The sequence below is a fragment of the Capra hircus genome, chromosome 15 (assembly GCF_001704415.2).
Source record: "Capra hircus breed San Clemente chromosome 15, ASM170441v1, whole genome shotgun sequence".
Lineage (NCBI taxonomy): Eukaryota > Metazoa > Chordata > Mammalia > Artiodactyla > Bovidae > Capra > Capra hircus.
The window spans coordinates 54,509,801-54,523,434 of NC_030822.1; the positions used below are offsets into that span (position 1 = coordinate 54,509,801).

Consider the following 13,634-nt stretch of genomic DNA (forward strand, 5'->3'; position numbering starts at 1 on the left):
TCACAGGGATGCAGTCAGACACAATTTAGCAACTGAACAAGAGCAAACACTCTATGATTACATAATTGAAACCATTTTCCTAGCGATCGTTAAAAGAACTGTGCATATGAGGTGCCTCCCTAATAAAAAATATCCAAATACATCCCTCATCACTTAAAAACACAATGCAGACACTTCAACTACATTTCAGTTCTTGGGATACCATGTTCAGATCTTGTCAAAACCTAAGAAGAATGTTTTTGACAAACCAGAAGGTGTCTCAAGGAAAGGAGCCAAGGAGAAATTTAAAAACCATATCAGAAATAGTTGAAAGAAATAGGTACATTCCTAATCTGTAGAAAAACTGGTTGGGGAAGAGGAGATCACAAGACAAATGGCTGTCAAAGTACTTGAAGATTACTAGGAAGGGACTTAAGGCTTATTCTACAGTGTCTCCAAACAGGAAGACAAGGCCAGTGGATATCGTGTACAGAGACAAATTTCTAACACACAGAACTGCAAATGACATCATCTGTCTCTCAAAGCAGATTCCTCCAAAGGCAACTCAGAGATGAGGTGAACATCTATTAGAAAAGCATAAAGAGAACTAAACCATATGAGTAAAGACTGGCCCAGATTAATGGGGTTCCAACATTTTTTTAATGTTTTAGAAACTTTTTGAAATGCTCCTTAATATATGTATAGTTATAAATCAGTTGTGAATTGCTGTTAACCTGTATATTAAATATTACTAAAGATAATAAAAACTTCATTCCTAAAAAATGCATGTAGAAAGAGATTCTAAATATTTTCCTATATTCTAATGGATCACCTCATGCAACCCTGGGTAGTGCATGGAAGTATTCTGAAAGCTGTAATTAGTAACAACAGAAAAAAACACCAGGAGAGGGATCTGACTCCCATCTCACCTCATTGATTCGTAATTAACTGCCCTCATGCAGCAAGCCATTAGCTTCTGTGATCACAAACAGCAAGTTCAGTTACAAAAACCCAGCAGAATGCAGACAAAGGTCCGAGGAAATTAACTTATAAGTAGACTCTATTCCAGGCAAACTTTAACTGTCCATTAAAATGAGTTCTCTGGGAAGATGAGGAGACTTGCACAGCATTTCCCAATTTTCCGACTTCTCTACCTAACTCAGACTATGAAAATATAGTACCAGAATTTCCAAATGCTTGTACCAGAATGGTGTAGTGTGTCTAGTTCCAACAACAAAGAATTACAAACCCTCAAGCTGAGCTGGATGCTTCTTGAGTCAGGAAACAGATGGAGAGGGAAAGTCCAACTAAGAATTTAAAAAGATTTAGAATGTTTCCACTCTGACCTAAAGCTCCTCATTTTCAGAGAGAGCTGGCAGGCTTTCTCTAAAGGAGAAAACAGGCCTCATCCGTAGTTCCCTGCCTCAGTGGACTGGTGGATGGGCCCTCGGGTTTCAGCACATCCATAATTTATTATCAAATGCCCAAGCCAACACATTAAAGCAGGATGATTTCATACTTCTTCCCTGCTCCCCCACAAGGAGGCAACCTTTATATCAGAACAATGTGCCCAGGAGAAGAATCTAAAGACACAAGGCCTATCCCAGGCAAGGCATATTGGAATGCTCAGGGGGACAATACCCATGTTCTCTCCACACCTTTACCACTTCCCTGACATCAACCCCCCTCCCTCATCATACCCCTCATTTAAGGCTGAACGAAATGAGATTTCATGGTGGGTCCAGGCGGTCTTCCCTTTCTCCGTGGGTAAGCTCTAAAAACAGGCCGAAGCTTCATGTGTTTGGTTTCCTCAATGTCCTCAATGTTTGTATACACATTATGAAAAGCAACGCTGGCTTGGGAGTCATGGAAAGCAAAACAGTGAGTCACTGTGCAACGGGTCCATCACAAACCTGAAGGCCGGAAGATCCTGATCTGGTACATGGACCCGGACCAGCTAAAAAGCATCTAAGAAAACCTGTCCACCAATAGGTTTACCTAAGTTGGTTGACCTTGGGCAAATCACCAGCCTCGCTGGGCCTCATCTTTAAAATGAGGTGATGATGGACTGGGCAGCCCTCTAAGAAATAGGCTCTTCTGAGTCGTGGCAGTCTATTTTTGAATATATTAGAGGAGGCAACGAGGAAGTTTCTGCACAGTTGAAATTTTTCAAAAAAAGGTCTGGGGGTAAAAAAGTGGTCCGTCTAAAAGCAAGAGCAACTGGTCTGGGTCCGCGCCAATGGCCTCTCAGACAGAGGAAAGGGGAGAAAAGGGTCAGAGATTCAACCTCGGGGACGGAGGGAAAGGCTGCGGCCAAGACCCCGGGGCCGAAGTGTGGCTGGAAACGGGGCTGGCGGCGGCGAGCCCGGCGAGCGGCGGAGGACGCAGGGCGGCCTCCTCCGGGGGCCGGTCAGGGCCCGGCCGGGCGGCGCGCCCCGCCACGGGTCTCGGCCGCGGGAAGCGGCGGGGAGGCGGGGCGGCCGAGGAAGCGGCAGGCCTGGGGGTGGGGCGCTGGGGCAGGGCTCCGATGAGCGCGGCGAGCGGCCCGGAGGCCCGGGGACCGGGGCTGGCTGGAGGGCGGCCGGCGAACCGCCGCCGGGCCCGCCGAGACTGCGCGTGCGCGCGAAGGCCCCCGAGGGTCGCGGGCGGAGGGGGAGGCGCGGGGGGGAGGGGTCCGGCGGAGTGGGGGAGGGGACGCGAGGTCGGGGCCTCGCACAACAACAAACCGCAGCCCTTTCCGACCCCCGCCTCTCAGCCGCCCGTTTCCCGCTCCTCCAGATGCACTCACTCAGGCACAGGGTCCGTGCGGAACCCCAGCGGCTGCGGCGTCGGCGGGTGGCGCGTCTGTCGCTCGCTCAGTCCGGGCGGCCCCACTCCGGCGCGTCCCTCCTCCGGCCCCAGCACCCGCTGCAGCGCCCCCACTTCCGGTTCCCCTGCCACTCAGGCAAATGGCTTCCGGAAGTCCCGCCCCATCCTGCCCGGCCTTCTCTTGCCTCTGCCCGCTTTCCCTTTCTGCGGCCGCTTGGTGCTAGCCCTCAGGTGTCCTGAGGGGCCCCTCCGAGTTTCCCGCTTTGTTCTCTGTCCTCCCTTTATTTTGCCTGTAGTCTGCGAGACTTTGGCCTCTATCTTTCCTTCCGCTGCATCCCTCAATCCTGCGTTCATATCACCGCAGCGTGGAGATGGCATTCAGGACAATGTGCGGTGACCTCACGCTGACGCCATTCCCTTCCAACCCCGCCAACCTGGCTTCCTTCTCCACCCCGTGGAATAAACCAGATTGCTGCCAGAGGGAGGGAAATAGGGCCCCGAGGTTAATGAGGCAAGTGCCTCACATTCATGGGTAGAATTTCTGTTTCTATGATGAATGTACGGATTTTAGATGACCGCCTCTTAAGCTAATACCATAGCAGGGGTATGGAGAACCAGAGTCTTTTTCTTTTAGAGATCCATGCAGTTTCAGGGAAGACGTGTCTGTGTCTGTGTGTGTGTGTGTGTGTGTGTGTGTGTGTGTGTGTGTGCGCGCGCGCGCGCGCCGCGGCGGCACACGCACGCGCACACACGTACAGTCAATATGAAAAGACCTGTGCTGAATGCTATATAAATGCGGGATCTGTAACAGCAAAGAGGTGGGGCAAAAGATGAACGCAGGCTCTAGTTAGCAAAATGTTTGGTTGAGCAACATCCAGAGCTGGCCCTTTAAAAATGAATGGGATCCATTCAGACCCTTATCTGTATTGGTGGAGCCTTCTAGAACTCTGAAAATGATCAGGGGGCTTGTTTTTGCAGACAAAACCTGTTAAGGGTTGCTGTGAAAATCTGGAAGCCTAAAGTTTCAAGGTATATCAAATTATTTTTCAGATGACCTGTGCTGTCGAGTTATTTATCAGGCATATAGAATCCAGAATAATTTGTCCTATAAAACGCTAACTTACCTTAGAATTCTCTTGCAGATGTTCACACACTATATAGCACACCACTAGGTAAATTGTTGATTTAAATGTCTTATTGAAAAGAATTTGTGTTTGGGGACCTCAAATGATGGTGTCATGGTAGAATAGAAAAAGGAGCCCAAGATGGCAGACCACCGGGTCGGGTGGGGTGGGGGGTTGGGGTGAGTCCACCAAAGGGGAAGTGGAGGACCAGAGCCAGAACCTCCAGTCCTGGGGTGACTAGTCAGGCTCCAAGAGGAGGAGACAGCATAAAAAGGGAAGCCAAGAGGAATGGAACTTTTTCAGGGTCTGCCCTCTCTTGGGTCCTGGGAGCTTACTGCTCGTTTCCCGCTTGAGCTGTAACAGTTGTAGCTAGTTTCTTAGGAATACTGCCTGCTTAATAAAATCTGATCTCTTTGACCTATACAGGTGGCTGGTCATTGCAAATCTTTGCTATGTGAAGACAAGAACCAAGGGAGAGGGGTATACCAATCTGATAACGGTATAGAAAGCAATCTGGAAATGTATTGATAACAGAAGACAGAGCTTGAATTATTCTCCAGGGATAAATCCATGGAATCCTGAATTTCCTCAATTTTAACACTCAACACACTATAATGTAATTACTACTTTAATATAATGTCTCCCCTGCTATATTCTAAGCTCCGAGGGAGCAGAGACTTTGTGTGGATTCCCAGTACCTGGCATGATGCCCAGTGAATAGCAGATACTTATTAAATGTGGCTCAACCAGGAATAAATGATCAAGGGTTGAATTTGTGCCTATGTGATAGCTATGACCTATCTGTGCATTTTCTTGTTTTCAACTTTTTAATTAAGAAATACAAACAAGGGAAGTGTGCCCCCAGGGAACAGTAGTTAAACTAGCCTCTGGAAATATTTGAAGACCTCTATGGCTCGGACAAGCTTCCCATCTGTCAATAGCAGTAAAGAGCCTGCCTGGCAATGCAGAAGACATAAGAGATGCAGGCTGGATCGCTGGGTCAGGAAGATCTCTTGGAAGAGGGCATGGCAACCCACTCGAGTATACTTGCCTGGGAAGTCCCATGAACAGGGGAGCCTGGCCAGCTACAGTTAATGGGGTTGCAAAGAGTTGAACACGACTGAAGCCGCTTAGCATACACACATGGCTCAGGCAGTTTTTAGTGTTTAATAAGGCAAAAATCTCAATGTCACCGAACCCTGAAATTCATGGAGGTTGTCTCCTAATAGGTCTGTTTTGGCTTTCTAAGTAATGCGTTTAAAAAATGCAGGTGGTTGCGTGAAAAGGACCATAAATTAGGCTTCAGAATACCCTGGATTCTTGTCTGCTCACTTTACTTTCTTGAACCTTTGTTTCTTAGTCTGTAAGATGAGAAGGATGGACTAGGTCATTGCAAAATTGTTTTTAGCTCTAAGCCTCCAATGTCCCCCCAGTTCCCTGAAGGAACATAACTCTGGGGTATGCAACCCTATCTCACTTCTCCTCACTTCCCACACACAACCTCCCCTTCCCCTGGGCCTCATTCAGGATCTGTGTTTTCCATAGTTTTCCGTATCACCATACAATTGGTGATAGGTAAGAATAGTTGTTTTCGACTATGAAACAAATTGACTGAAAGCTATCAGGAGAGCTTGCCCTTCAAGTTGTTTTTCCATTAATGATGATAGGTTTAATGATTCTACCTGGATTCTTTGGTCTGGTTTCCCACAACTGAATGCCAACCCAAAGGGAGAGCATATAGAAATCCTGACAAAAGGTCTGTGGACTGACTGTTGCTATTTAGTTGCTAAGTCATGTCTGGCTCTTTTGAGACCCCCATGGACTGTAGCCTGTCACGTCCTCTGCCCATGAGATTTCCCAGGCAAGAATCCTGGAGTAGGTTGCATTTCCTTCTCCAGGGGATCTTCCCTACCCAGTGATTGAACTTGCATCTCCTGCATTGGCAGGTGGATTCTTTACCACTGAGCCATCAGGGAGCTTATTGGAGTATCGTAAACATAATCAAATGTAAACCTAGGGCTTTGAGAATGAGATGTGTCAAAATACCACCCAAGTGGCCTGAATTTAGGAGACTTCTTGACATTTCATCACTTACAGTAATTAAACCGGAAGACTTCTGGGGACCCTGGCATTTCAGATATGAAAGGAAAGAAGGTCTGAGAATGGACACACAGTGTGAATCCAGGGAATTTCTGTGGGTAGAAAGCAAGGTCAGATGGTTTACAGAAAAGTTTCAAAGTTATATTTATTGTTAAAACAACATTGAGAAATATTTTAACAGAAAACAAATTTTACTCCAATTCTCACAAATTAACAGGTTTTCATTAACACATTCGTCTCAGCTTCTTTCCATCAGTAGCCATAATGTCAATATATATTTTATTTCTCAGTTTTAAGATCTTTGTGATTAAGTCAAGATATTGTTAGAAATAATGTAAAGAACATATTATAACAGCATATTTGTCTTCCCAACTGAAAGTTGTTAGTCACATTTTTATATTTTTTTAACAATGTGTGTGTATATGGTTTAAAATCATTATAAATGCACAAATTAAAACACATTTGATGTTTCATTATTACAGTCATTACACTGATTGATAACCAGATTGTTCCCAAGTGATCCTATTTAAGTTGGCTCCTGAGTCATTTTGACATAACCGAACATTGATCTGCTTTCTGTCACTTGAGTTTTGTTCTTCCTTCAATTTCAATAAATAGTATCAACCTTTGTTTCTGGCTTCTTCTGTTTGACATGATACATTAAGATTCATTCACGTCGTGTGTCAGAAGTTCACTCCTTTTTATTTTCTAGTAATATTCTGTTGATGTATATTTTACAGTTTGTTTATCCAGTCAATAGTTAATGAACATCTGGGTTGTTTCTGGTTTTGCTTATCATACATAAGATGAAGATAAAAGTTCATGTCATAAATCTTTGCATGGACATGTGTTTTCCTTTCTGTTGGATCTCTTGGATCTAGGTGTATGTTTAGCGTTATAATAAACAGCCCATCTGTTTTCCAAGGGGGTTGATCATTTTACACCCCCATCAGCAGTGTGAGGGTTTCAGTTGCTCCAAATCCTTGACAATGTATAATATTATCAGTTAAAGAAATTGGTGAAAGTCGCTCAGTCATGTCCGACTCTTTGCGATCCCATGGACTGTAGTCCATGGAATTCTCCAGGCCAGAATACTGGAGTGAGTAGCCTTTCCCTTCTCCAGGAGATCTTTCCAATCCAGGGATCAAACCCAGGTCTCCTGCATTGCAGGCAGATTCTTTACCAGCTGAGCCACATAGCCATTCTAGTTGTTCGTAATGATATCTCATGGTGGTTTTAATTTGCATTTCTCTGATGATATTAAGCATCTTTTAATATTCTTTTAGGCCATTTATATATCTTCTTTTTCAAAGTGCCTGTTCAACTCTTTTTAGAGAAATATTAGACTGTCTTCTCATTACTAAATTGTAAAAGTTCTTTTATATTTATAGTAGAAATCCTTTGTCAATATATGTGCTTGGAACATTTTTCCCCCAATCTGTGGCTTGTGTTTTCATTTTCTTAACAGTATCTTTCAAAGAACATTTTTTAACTTTGGTATGTGTGTTAGTCACGTTAGTCGCTCAGTCGTGTCCGATTCTATGACCCCATGGACTGTAGCCCACCAGTCTCCTCTGTCCGTGGGATTCTCCAGGCAAGAATACTGGAGTGGGTTGCCATGCCCTTAGTCTGACTTTGGTAAGGTACAGCTTATGATTCTTTCATTTACAATGTGTGATTTTTGTGTTCTATTTAAGATATCTTTATCTACTATTAATTACAATCAGTAATCCTAAGGTAATGTTTGTGTGTGGTGTGAAGTAAAGGGCAAAGTCAATTTTTTCCCATATGGATATCCAATTTTCCCAGCACTATTTGTTCAAGAGGTTTTTCTTTTTTCCATTGAATTACCGTGGCCACTTTATTTAAATACAATTGATTCAATTTCAGACTTATATACTATTCCATTTATCTTTATGTCTATCTTTACAGCAATACCAGACTATCTTAATTATTGTAACTATATGCTGCTGCTGCTGCTAGCTATCTTCTTTTTCAAAATTGTTTTGACAACCTAGATAATTTGCATTTCCATATAAATTGTATTTATTTATTTATTGGCTGTGCCTCATGGCTTGCAGGATCTTAGTTCCCAGATCGGGGACTGAATCCAGGTCCTGGCAGTGAAAACACTTAAGTCCTAATGACTGGACCACCAGCGAATTCCCTCCATATAAATTTTAGGATGAAGCTCTTGATTTCCTTAAAAAGCTTTTTATAATTTTGATTAAGATGCATTGCATATGTGTTTAGGGAGAAATGGCAACAACATTGAGTCTTCTGATTCATGAATACGGTTCATTGTCCCATTATTTTATTTTATCTTTTTTGGCCTTGCCATGTGGTATGCGCGATCTTAGTTCCCCAACCAGGGATTGAACCTGTGCCCCTGAGGTGGAAGCACAGAGTCTCTTTTTTTCAATTGGAGGATAATTGCTTTACAATGTTTTGCTAGTTTCTGCTGTACAACAATGTGAATCAGTCATAAGTATACATATATCCCCTTCCTCTTGAACCTCCCTCTTACCCTTCCCAACCACCCCTCTAGGCTGTCCGCAGAGCAGCGTAGCTCCCTGTGGGGCCTGAGCTCCCTGTGTCGTGCAGTAACTTCCCACTAGCTAGCTATTTCACGAGTGGTAATGTATATGTTTCAATGCCACTCTCTCAATTCGTCTCACCCTCTCCTTCCCCAGTTGTGCCTGTTCTTTATGTCTGTGTTTCTATTCCTGCCCTGCAAATGGATTCATCAGTACCATTTTCCTAGATTCCATATATTAAGTTGTTAATATACGATACTTGTTTTTCTGACTTGCTTCACTCTGTATAACAGACTCTAGGTTCATCCACCTCAGTTTAACTGACTCAAATTCATTCCTTTTTATGGCTAATATTCCATTGTATATATGTACCACAGTTTTATCCATTCATCTGTTGGTGGGCATCTAGGTTGCTTCCAGTCCTGACTACTGTAAATAGTGCTGCAGTGAACATTAGTGTACGTGTGTCTTTTTGAATTTTGGTTTTCTTAGGGTATATGCCCAGTAGTGGGATTGCTGAGACATATGGTAGTTTTATTCCTAGTTTTTTAAGAAATCTCCATACGGTTCTTCATAGTGACTATGTCAATTTACATTCCCATAGTGCAAGAGGGTTCCCTTTTTTCCAGCATTTATTGTTTGTGGATTTTTTGATGATGGCCACATTGACCACGTGAGGTGACACCTCACTGTAGTTTTGATTTGCATTTCTCTCATGATGAGTAATGTTGAGGATCTTTTCATGTGTTTCTTGGCCATCTGTATGTCTTCTTTTGCAAAAGAAGACCTGTTTAAGTCTTCTGCCCTCTTTGTGATCGTGTTGTTTCTTCTTCTGATATTGAGCTGCATGAGCTGTGGAAGCGCAGAGTCTTAACTCCTGGACTACTAGGGAAGTCCCACTGCCATCATTTTAGATCGTCTTTAAACAATACTCTGGAACTTTCATTGGAAAGGTCTATATATTTAATACATTTATCCTTAAGTATATATATATATATATATATATATATATTCTTCACATTCATAAGGACATTTTTCTTGAGGTTGTAGCAAACACCCCATTTTTGGGAACCCCACAGTAAAGTGTTTAATTTCTGACTAAATGTACCCGAAAAATTTAAACAATCAACTTGATGTCTATAATAAGTGTAACAATGTGCTTGAGGAGTTAAGAACCTCAGTGCTAGGCCTAAATACACACCCCGTCTAGATATCTAACTCACTGGCTAAGTGCTTTGCTTTCAATGCTCACCAACTTTGAAGACTGTTGCTGTTGTTCAGTTGCTTAGTTGTGTCCAACTCTTTGCAACCGAATGAGCTGCAGCATGTCAGGCTTCCTGTCCTTTACTATCTCCCAGAGCATTAGTGCTTCCAATGAATATTCAGGGCTGATTTCATTTAGGGTTGACTGATTTGATCTCCTTGCTGTCCGAGAGACTCTGAAGAGTCTTCTCCCGTGCCACAGTTTGAAAGCATCAATTCTTCAATGCTCAGCCTTCTTTCTGGTCCAACTCTCACATCCATACATGACAACTGGAAAAACCACAGCTTTGACTATACAGATCTTTGTTGGCAAAGTAATGTCTCTGTCTGAGTTTGTCATAGCTTTTCTTCCAAGGAGCAAGTGTCTTTTAATTTCATGGCTGCAGTCACTGTACATAGTGATTTTGGAGCCCAAGAAAATAGTCTTATAGAAAATAAATATGGATGAACAGTCAAGGATAATTTTCAGGTCTCAAGAAAGAAAACCATGAAACCAGAGGAGAGCAGATGCTGGAACCAGTCAAGAATAGGAATCAGCAATCAGAAGCCTAAGAGACTGCTATGTAGTGGGAAGTTGGAACTCAGGAGGTAACTTGACATTGTCCACATTAATTTTAGCAGGCAATTTCTTGCATCTTCTTGTATGCCTTAAAAAGCTGAGTATTTCTAAAGGCAATGTCTAAATAAGTAATTGACAAAGTGATCTTAGTCCCATTGAATTTCTTTTCATTTCTGTTCATTTCATTTCAGTTTATTTAATTTATTTAATTCTTACTATGAGCCAGGTGCTCTGCTAATCAATGTGGAGAAAAGATGAGTAAGGTAACATTTCTCTCCTCAAGGAACTCACTGTCTAGTGATCGATATGGACACAAGGACCATATTTATTCTGATTAAATATACAACAATAGAGGAGAACATTTCATGGTCTAAGAAATGAAGAGGAGGTGGGTTGATTAAATAGGGTTTCTAGGAGAAAATGATGCCTCATCTGAATCTTTGAAAAAAAAAACAACAACTTTTAAAGAGCAGTTTTATGTTCCTAGCAACATGAGAAGAAGGTATAGAGATTTCCCATACCCCTCTCGTCCACCCACATGGACAGCCTCATCCCTATTGTAACAGAATGGCATCTTTGTTATAATTGATGAACCTACATTGATACATCATAATTACCCATAATTACTTTTATTAGGGTTTACTCTTGGCATTGTACATTCTGTTTGGAAAAATGTATAATGATTTGTATCCATCATTATAATATCACACAATATTTTTACTGCCCCCCAAATTCACTGTGTTCCACCTATTCTTCCCTTCCCTTCCCTCCTCCAAACCCTGGCAAATCACTGATTTTTTTAATGCTGCCATAATTTTGCCTTCTCCAAATGTCATATGGTTGGAATCATACAGTATATAGTCTTTTCAGATCAGCTTCTTTTACTTAGTAACATGCATTCAAGATTCCTCCATGTCTTTTTGTAGCTTTATAGATTATTGCTTTTCAGTGCTAAGCAATATTCTACTGAATGGATATACCATTCACCTGTTAAAGAATATCTTGGTTGCTTCCAAGTTCTGGCAGTTATGAATGAAGTTGTCTTAAACATAAGTGCAGGTTTTCATGTAGATAGACCAAAGTTTTCAACTCATTTGGGTAAATACCAAGAAGCTTGATTCCTGGATTGTATGATAAGAGTAAAAGTATGCTTACTTTTGCAAGAAAACACCAAACTGTATTCCAAAGTGGCTAAACCATTTACTATTCCCACCAGCCTATAGCACATCCTTATCAGCCCTTGCTGGATTTTGACTATTCTAATAGATGGGTGGTGATATCTCATATTTGTTTTATTTGCAATTCCCTAGTGATATATGATGGAGAAGGAAATGGCAACCCACTCCAGTGTTCTTGCCTGGAGAATCCCAGGGACGGGGGAGCCTGGTGGGCTGCCGTCTGTGGGGTCGCACAGAGTCGGACACGACGGAAGCGACTTAGCAGCAGCAGCAGTGATATATGATGTGGAACATTTTTCACATGCATATTTTCCATCTGTATATTTTCTTTGGTAAGGAGTCTATTAAACTCTTTGGCCCATTTAAAAAATGAGGCGATTTTCTTATTGAGTTAAGTTTGTATCAGTCCTTTATCAGGTGGGTCTTTTGCAAATATTTACTGCCTCATCGTTTTATTCTCTTGACATTATCTTTTGGGTACAAAAGTTTTTTTTTTAATTTTTAATGGAGTCCAGTTTATCAATTATTGCCTTCATGGACTGTAGCTTTGGTGCTGTGTCTTTGACATACCCAAGATATTTTCATCTATGTTATTTTCCAGAAGTTTTATTCTTTTGCATTTTTCTTTGTTTTTGGTTTTCTATAGGTTTAAAGTGGTATACCTAGGGGTTTTTTACGTTTATTCTTCTTGTTGTTCTCTCATCTAATTGGATCTATGATTTTTTGTCTGACCTTAATTTGGAGGAATTCCCGGTCATTACTGTTTCAAAGTTTCTCTTGTTCCTTTCGCTTTGTCTTCTCTTTTTGCATTTCTATTTTGCACATCTTGCATCTTTTGTGGCTGTCCCACAGTCCTTGGATATTCTATTCTGTTCTTTTCAGTCTTTATCCCCTTTGCTCTTTGGTTTTGGAAGTTTCTATTGATATATCCCCAAACTCAGAAAGTCTTTCCTCAGTCATGGCCAGTCTACTAATATGCCATGAAAGACATTCTTCTTTCCTGTTACAGTGTTTTTGATCTCTAGCATTTAGTTTTGATTCTTTCTTAGAATTTTCATCTCTCTTCTTACATCACCCATCCATTCTTGCATGATGTCTGCTTTATCCCTTCAAGCCCTTGGCATATTAATCACAGTTTTTCTAAATTCCTGGTCATTCTAACAACTCTGGTTAGATATCTGTTTCTGGTGCTTGCACTGTCTCTTCAAACTGTGGATATTTTGTATCCACAATTTTAATATGCCTTACACTTTTTCTTAATTGCTGAACATGATGTACAAGGTAAAAGGAACTGCTATATACAGGCCTTTAGTAACGTGATTATAAGGTGCGTGTTGGGGTCGAAGCATTCTGTACTGTCTTAAAGAATAAATAAGAGTTGCCAGGTATAAAGCAGAGAGGGCAGAGGAGAGAGGTAAGGGGATAGCCAGGTTAAAGGCTTGAAGCAGAAGAGTCAGCAGGAGCAAAACCTCCCCTGCTTAATAGCTCTCAGGGTTAAATACTATGGTGATAACTTCATATTAGCTGTCTCCCTCACCAGATTGGGATCATGCCCAAATCAGCTTTATATTCTTCACACTGACTAACACAGAGCATGGATTCTGTGTACAATGCACTGTGAAACTAATAAATAATAATTTCCCAATGACAAGGGACCTTTCTGCTGTCAGAGAATCACCCTGGATAAGCACAAGTCCAGCTTCATTATTACACTGGTGAGTAAATTAGAATTGCCTCAAATTCTATTCTATTGCCACTATTCTTTCTATATTACAACTACCACAACATAAAGATGGATGGTCGTTTATATATACTATATATATATACATATATATGTGGTAGTTTATATATAATATATATGGATGGTACTTTATATACACTCTATATGCTGCTCATTTGATCCCTGGGTCAGGAAGATGCCCTGGATGAGGGCATGGGAACCCACTTCCATATTCTTGCATGGAGAATCCCATGAGCAGAGGAGCCTGGCAGGCTATAGTCCATGGGGTCGCACAAAGTTGGCCACAGCTGAAGCAGCTTAGCACTCAGGTATGCATACTACTCGTAAATACAAATATTATAATGT

General features: G+C 41.8%; 1 protein-coding gene across 1 annotated transcript in view; it reads right to left on the minus strand.

Annotated features, from left to right (window-relative positions):
- The window catches only part of PAFAH1B2 (platelet activating factor acetylhydrolase 1b catalytic subunit 2), a 28,450-nt gene extending 25,283 nt beyond the window's left edge, over positions 1 to 3,167 (minus strand). Inside the window, exon 1 of the mRNA XM_018059744.1 lies at positions 2,768 to 3,167. The gene's annotated coding sequence lies outside the window, so the exon portion shown is untranslated. The remainder of the gene's footprint in view (positions 1 to 2,767) is intronic.